The sequence below is a fragment of the Macrobrachium nipponense genome, chromosome 12 (genome assembly GCF_015104395.2).
Source record: "Macrobrachium nipponense isolate FS-2020 chromosome 12, ASM1510439v2, whole genome shotgun sequence".
Classification (NCBI taxonomy): domain Eukaryota; kingdom Metazoa; phylum Arthropoda; class Malacostraca; order Decapoda; family Palaemonidae; genus Macrobrachium; species Macrobrachium nipponense.
This window is the reverse complement of record NC_087205.1, coordinates 27,816,239-27,824,885: the sequence shown is the minus strand read 5'-3', so window position 1 is coordinate 27,824,885 and position 8,647 is coordinate 27,816,239. Positions and strand designations below refer to the sequence as shown.

The following is an 8,647-nucleotide window of genomic DNA, read 5'->3' as shown; positions in this document are numbered from 1 at the left end:
AAATAAACACAGAGCATGTTAATAACAATCCTAACAAACTTGTGAATAATGCTTAATGATCCCTGGAAAACTACAAAAAAATGAAAAAAACCTATATTGTAATAAACAGTAAATGGACATTACTAAACATGAAAAACTGGTTAATGATAAATACAATGGTGATCAACGTAAAAAAAATAATTCCAAAGTTTACAAATAATGTTATTATCACACGTAGTGGATAAATATACATAAACGTAGAGTATGTTAATAATAATCAATGAAAGTGTGGGTAATTGTTATTGACTACCCTCAATTATAAAAACAAATAAATTAAAAAATCAATATTGTCACATACAGCTAACAAACATTAGAAAACAATAATCCTAACACTTGTGAATATTGATTAATGATAGTAGTTAATGCATGAAAATAACTATTACTATATATGAAAAGGCAGAAAAAATGGATGGTAAGAAAATAGTTTTACTCACCAAAATTTGAGAAGCTGTTGTCTTAGTTTAGTAAAGTTGTTTGATGCATGAATCCAAAGACAGGTGGGGCCAAAGACGAGGAATCGGGTGAGGTCGGCGGTGTTTAAAAGAAAATTCCACAATTGGTGTCTGCAGTACGCAGAGCTGCTGACAGAAAGATGAAGACATGGCGTGGTTTGCTGTAGAACTTTGGCGACACAGATCCAGTCTTTGTAACTCAGTTTACAATCTTGAGCAAAATGAAGGACATCTGTTCCAGCCCGCCTCCCATCAACAAGAGCTACTGTGAGCAGCTTACAGGTTTTGGAGAATCCTTCTTCACAAGGCATAAACCAGTAGTAAAAGAGCCACTGAAATGTTTGTAGTGATATTTCACTATGGTGACAGTATCACCTGACATCCATCTAATCGAGGCATCTTTCGCACAGTGGACTCCATATAGTATTAATGGTTCTTGGTGTGCTCACGAGTGCAATGTATAAACCATACCGACAGAAAATGTGTCTCCCTAGGCGACCTCTAGAACAGCTCCTGTCGTTATCCTGGTTTTTGGAGGTTCGTGCCTCTCTGGTCCTTCATTGTTGTTTCTTTCTCAGTCAACTTTCAGAATAGCAGCTTGGGTCCTCATAGCAGTTGGTGAATGAACTAAGAAAGGCAGCCTTGAAGATGATTTCCCTTGCGTACTCTGACCTTTGATCGCTCCCTCATGATGGATTCCTTGTGAATATTTCTTTACAGGTATTCTTTCACAAAGTTGTAGTCTCCCATTGCCCAGTGCACCTCAAAAATCATATTAATCGTTTCATCACGAACTTTTGAAAAATAATTATTTCTGTAGTTGCAAGGGGGACAGACCTTCTTAACTGGAACGGTTTTCTTAGTACCAGTCATTTTACAAAGCTATAGTAAGCCAGATCAAGTTTTTTTTTTTTTTTTGGTGTGGGGGGAGGGGGGGGGACCTTAGCAGCATTATTAACCCATGTAATTGGTATACAAACCCCTTTTCTTACCTTTTCTTGTGCTCCTTTGGCTTGTTATCTACACCGTCAAAATATCTACAGCGTACAAATTCAATTTTGGCTTGTTATCTACGGTCAAAATATCTACAACGTACAAAATCAATTATTCACATTCAGTTTTGTCGGAATAAAACAGATGTTTTTATTTTTTAAATTATAGCTTATATTTATCACATAGAAAGAAAAATAAAATTAAAGTATAAAAATTCGTTTATTTTCATTTTAGTCTAATATCTACTTTATAGTATACAAAATATCATAGAGAACTAATTAAAATGATGAATTTAAATCAAAAAATTTGTTTTTTATTTTCATTTTAGGCTAAAATCTACATTATATAAGAAATATCAAAATATAAAAAATATTCTAGCGATACACAGCACGCACATCGGCTAAAAATGCCAAAAAGAGGCCAGGAGCTTCTTTTCTCAGCATCCCCCAACACGAGTAGTCAAGGTGAGATTGAAAAGCTCTTTGATTGCAGCCTCTTATTTTTTTCCGCATACGAACCTTTGCATCGAGCCAAGATCTTTCAATGGCTTGTCTATGTGCTCCAGTGTTCGGATCGACGTCATTCTGCTGATGGCTTACGGTAAAATGACGGAAATTGAGTTGGTTTAAATTAGAGTACGCCGGCCATTCGTCAGAATGAATTATTCAATCTTCAGCGACTTCTCTTCTTTGAACGTAAAAATATCGGCAGTCCGAACCTTTCTTCAAACCCACGGACCGTCTATACGTCTTCCATGGTTGCGGTTATTGTTCACTTCAGCGTCACTGTCAGTTGACTTGGGAGCTTGGTCACCTTGCAACATTCGACCTCTATTGTATTTTCGCCTTCCTGCAAAGCGTGCTTCATCGATTTGTACGGGTTCTTCTTCAGTACCTATCATTTGACCGCGATTCTGGACTGTAACAATCACTTCGCGACACATGTTAAACCAATCACATATTGCTTCAGTACCTCTACCAGTTAAACCTTGAACCTGATGGTATGAGAGGTCGTCTATAAAATACAACATAAGTTCTAAAATTTGGCAAAGAGAAATATTGCAATTTACTATGTTATTCAAATCTGTGAAGTGAAAAAATGCATTGCCTTTTGCGAACGGAACGAAAAGTTTGACATCGATGGTTTCTGCAACGAAGAACGGGCATTAATTCGCCATTTCGCCGCCTTTTCCGAGTGTCCTTCATCTCTCCACTGCATCGATGACATGGTGAAACACTTTGTTCTTCATCTAAAAGACCATGTCTTCTTAAAAATGCCAGTCTTGGATTCGTCACTGATTTCATTGTAGAATTCCTTTGCGAGTATCTTCAGGGCTTGCAAGCCAGATTGTTACAAACGACTACAACTTGCATTACTTTGGACATTAGTAGCAATCTAGCTTGTTGCTTAGGAAATTAGGTAGTTAAATTGATATAACAAGCGACACAACAAGCCTTTCTTGGGAATTGTAGATCGCATACCTGTGTAGATATCATACCAAAGTAGATTCGTGACATGTAGATAACCAGCCAAAGGCCCATAAACAGAACGTTCCACAGGTTGGTAACCAATACTCGTGCGGTGGCACTGGTACTGGACTCGGGGATGAATCATCACATCTGTATCATTATCACTTATATATGAATACATCATCCGAGGTGTTACTGCCACCATTTTCATAATAATAGTATATTTTTCTCTTTCTTTTCACGCTAATATCCTACATTATACTTGTCACTTTCCTTCTTCCATCTAAAATCACTTTTCATTTTTTTTCTTACCTTCACCTATTATAACACCTTGCTAAGTAACAACACCATCCCCAAGATCAATTCTCAGAAAAGGCTCATAATCATCATTTTCACTATCTGAACACTAAACATCGTCCAACACAGTTTTACCTTTACCATTGAAGCCACAGACACAAGAGATATTATTCTTATTTGCATTTTCGTGCACTATCTGGTGACGGCTCTTCTACAACCCAAGCTTCACTAGAGTCTACGATGTCTGAATCATTATAATGGCATTATTATCGCTCAGTGATCAATAATACCGCCAATAAAAGCTATAAAATCGTTCGTTCGGAGCACGCCGAACGCTGACCAGCTGTCACCAGAAACAATAACATTGGCACTGATTGGCTGGCCAGCTGTTCAGTGTTTAGTGTTACTCCTGATCTTTATAAGGGCTCCCCCCGTTCGTGGTGTGCGGTCACTTGTATTGAGCGAGAACTCTTTCAATTCACAGTAATTTTCGACCATAATGGAATTGACGTATCAAATTATTCTTTATGCCAAATTGTTATCGAATGTTTGAAGGAGGGATACTTCTCTAACACTTAGATAAAAGTGTTGGCTATCTATTTGAAACAAATCTGTCGGAACCTGTTTGCTGTCTATACCCTTTTAACCCTAGTTGGGACCACCACGATCGAGTATAACAAGCAGTTACCAAATCTGTTCAATTTTGTACAAAGGAAAAACATTTTTTTTATCAGAGTTATATATATATATATATGTATATATATATATATATATATATATATATATATATATATATATATATATATATTATATATATATAATATATATATATATATGTTATATTTATATATATATATTATATATAAATATATATCTTAAAAAATCATAGTAGATGCACGTGACTTCATTGAAGTGTGTGTGTGTGTGTGTGCGCGTGTCAACAATAATAACTAATTCACGTATATGCGTAGGCAATCCTTCCTGAAACATAAACAGTAGTTCTTCAAGCAAACCTCAGACGAAAACGCTGGCTTTACCGGAGGAGAAAGAAAGATCTTAACCTCTGGTCCCTAATAAATATCTTGCAATATACGAAGAGCGTGCGTGCATGCAATATCTCAGCAACCTGATGAAAAGTTTATGCAACATGCTGCCAAGACTAACCTAGAACGAGAACAATGTAATGGCTGAATCATTAAAAGACTTTGTTAATTTACATCTCGTGTTAGGCGTGAGAATATGCGTTGGTTACGGAATGTTCTGTATTTTGCGCGCAAGCACGCAAATGCTCGAAGGTACGTGTGCACGCGCTGAGAAAGAAAGGGACAGCGAGAGAAAGAGACTTTTAATATGATATACAAATAGCATGTGGGTTCATATATATATACATGCTTACAAGGGGGGTGAGAGAGAGAGAGAGAGAGAGAGAGAATTGTTATACACTTTATATTACCAATATTCCACTTTACTTTTAATACAATATAGAATTACTGTCGAGGTTCACAAAAAAGTATGTCTACAAGAGGAGAGAGAGAGAGAGAGAGAGAGAGAGAGAGAGAGAGAGAGAGAGAGAGAGAGAGAGACTATTTCCTTTAGTTTTAATTGCAGGTCATATGAATTAGCTTATCTCGAATCTTCTCTGAGGGTAATGTATAAGATCTCCTAAATGAAATTAGAAATATATTCATTCCCGAATGTATCTTTATTCAGTTACTTAGGAAATCTGTAGGAAAATTATGTTCTCAGTTTTCGGTTTTAATTATTGGGGTTCTGATATTTCTATAAAGCATAATCATTCTTATAGTATTGCACTTCTAAGTATTTAAAGTGTTCCAAAGTGAATAATTCTAAATGAAGTTGTTTTACTTAAGATTAAGCTTAATTAGAATAAAATTTTACTTGATAGTCATTTTTTAAACAAAACCCAGATTGGAACTTTCTAATATAGCTGAATGCACTTGTTTTACTTAAGATTACTATGATTGAAATAAAATATTACTTGTCTTTCATCATGAAAACAAACAGATAATGGTAACTTTCTAATTTTGTTTCCCGTGGAATGGAACTAAAAATGTATGAACATTGATTAGATTATGCATCAGGAAACTGAATAGTCGTCTATGTCATTGGTCTTAGAAAGACTTTGATCAGAAAAATAGTAAAATTTTGATGGAAAGGAAAATTAGACCGATAAGGAGAGACAAATTCATAACAAAACTACTTTTCCTTCTTGTAAAACTCGTCGTGTTGACCAGAAGCGATATCCTAAAACAAAAACTACTCGTACTACTAAAGGCATTTGTATCGAAACATTGTAATCCGACACACCAATCCTTCGCTGGAAGATGAGTCGGAAGTCCTAACCATTGAGAGCGGTTAGGATTAAGTCTGAAGTCCTGTCCGATTGCCGTAGAGATATTCGGATATTACATTAAATTGAACGGGAGGAACAAACCTTTCATGACCTACTCGTGAGCAATGACGCCGTAAGAAAGGTAATGTGGGAGAGAATAAGACGTTTTCACGCGTTGTTTTGAGTGAAAAGGACAGGTCATTATTTAGTTGATGTATGTGATGTTGATTAAGTTCGAACCACTACTACTACTACTACTACTACTACTACTACTACTACTACTACCTCTATTACTATCATAACTGTTATTAGCGCTTCCGTTTCCCTGTATGACGATCTATGATATTACAGGAAAAGTAATTTTGGTATCTGTGTATCCTTATTAATTTACCAAAGCAGTTATCCCTGTAAAGCAGATGGACAATGTTGCAGAGTAAATTTACGTTATAGCAAAAAGAATCTCAATTGCAATTTGCTCAACAGTTCACGAGACTGAACTAATTGCAGGTATATTGTATCAAATTATTGCAGAATATATCCTTGATAAAGGTTGTATCAATTGTTCTGTTTGTGTTGCACTAATGGGAATAGTGATAGTAGCTTTTAGTTTTGCTGATGTTTATATAAATTTCAAAAAAAAATATTCAAAGTTTTATCATGAAAATGAGCAGTGATATGAATAAGAATCTGTCCCTCGTATATTATTGTTTTTGCCACCATTACAAATGCAAGAATAATGACTGTCACATTCATAAAATATATTTAATTTACAACAGACCATAAATCATCTCAATATTTCTTCTTAGCATAAAGTTTGTAAATGTCACTAATATCTAAAAAAAAAAAGAGAGAAAAAAGTTTTAAACAATAAACCATACAAAAATATCAGTAAGATATTTTTCACTTAAATTACATACATATACTTGCATATTTCGCTACGATACACCGGTATTAAGACAGTGACGTCAACTCCTTAGCAAATATTAACTTTGAATTCCATAAACAATTGATCCACAGCTGGCACAGGGCACTGTATAACTCAACCTCAGGTTACTGTCTTCGGAAACAAGAAATAACATTTAATGTAGATCTAATCATTAATTACATATACATTAATCGCAACAACACTGAATTAATATTCAATATTTAAAAGAAAAGTTCAAATATCATTCCAACAGCGTATTTAATCATTTAAAGAAACGAAAAATTTATGTTGACAGTAAAGTAACTTCATAAACAAAGAGAAAACTGTAGATGGAAAAATAACAAATGCTAAAGAAGCTTTGATTTTAAACCATTGGGGAACAAAATATTACTTAGATCATTCAGAAAGGGATATCATCTCTTTCGTAACTTCTAAAACACAGGAACAACTCTTGATGACGAACTAAAAAAATAAAGTTATTTTATTATGTAACTCCAAAAACAAAAAAAAAACAAAAACAAAATCTTTTGATGAGAAAATTATGGATGATGAAAAACACATTATAATTTAAAATCACATGAGTAATATTTTAATTAGATAATTCAGAAAGGTTTGTAATCCTTATTTTGTTACTTCAAAAACGCGGAAACAACTTTTGGTGACAAAATTACAAATGCCAAAAGAAGAGACATTTTAATATAAAGGGGAAAAATATTAATTCAATAATTCCGAGTATTGTTGTCTGCATTTCGTGACTGCAAAAACAAATGAAAAAGAAATTATGACAAAATTAACAATGGCTAAAAAAACACATTTTAATTTCAGACTACCTGTGAAAAGAAAATATTAATCAAATAATTGAGAAAAGGCTTGTTATCTTTTTATTGTAACTTCCCAAACTAAGAAACCACTTTTGATGATGAAATGACAAATGCTATGATAAAGCAACATTCAAATTTGAAACCTCATGAGAAAGGAGTATAAGTTATATAATTTAGGAAGAGAAGTTTTGTAACTTTAGAAACAAAGAAACAACTTTTGATGACAACATTACAAATATATATAAAAAAAACTTTTTTTATACAAACCCCCGGAAAATAAAAATCTAATTAAATAATTCAGAGAGTGTTGTTATCTTTATTTTATTTGATATTCCACAGAGCTTCATGCTTTCCAGCTGTGACTTGGAGGCTGTTTTCCCTAACTTTATTGAAACAATTTTGTGAGGGCGACCATAAATTGCTGAGAAGGTTTTAAACATTTTATGCCATAAAAGTTTTCATTACTCCAGCCAGCATACGGGCGTTATGATATACATACTGGATGTGTGTGTTTCCTACGATTTTTTTTTTTTTTTTTTTTTTTTTTTTGCGTAGGAATAAATGCAAGTGGATTCACAGTTTCTGTCATCAAGTCGTTGTATGGTAATGCATTTACATGGCTTCATTAGAATTTTATTAAAGAAAACATTTGTTTACGGTTGGGGTTCTAAACGTCAAAATGCTATATATTTAACTGTTTTACACAGCTACGTGAGATTAGCATACGTTTGCATGAGTTTAAGCTTGAGCAGGGGTGAGCATAAGTTTATTCATAATTATTTGATGTTAATGTGTTATTTGTTGATGTTTGTTAATGTAAAAATTAGTCGAAAGGGTGACATAAATGTATATTTCAAAGAAATGTTTATAATTTTTTGAGAAAATGTATTAGGTAATATATGTGATATATATGTGTATATATATATATATACATATATATATGAATTTTATCACATAACCGTGATTCATATATACATGCATAAGCTACGAAAGTCCTTTAACATCTAATTCGTTCTACCTTGGAATTCTTATATTTTCATATATGTTACCCGAAGGGGAATGTTTAGGTATTAATAAATTCGCCATCTCGTGGATAAAAATTCTTATATATATATATATATATATATATATATATATATATATATATATATATACATATATATATATATAGATATATATATATATATATATATATATATATATATATATATATATATATATATATATATATATATATATATATATATATATATATATATATATATATATATGATATATATATATATATATATATATAT

At 32.9% G+C, this 8,647-nt stretch overlaps 1 pseudogene; it reads right to left on the bottom strand.

The window, feature by feature from the left end:
• Positions 1-1,858: 1,858 nt before the first annotated feature.
• LOC135224765 (uncharacterized) lies at positions 1,859-2,788 on the bottom strand (annotated as a pseudogene).
• Positions 2,789-8,647: the final 5,859 nt, after the last annotated feature.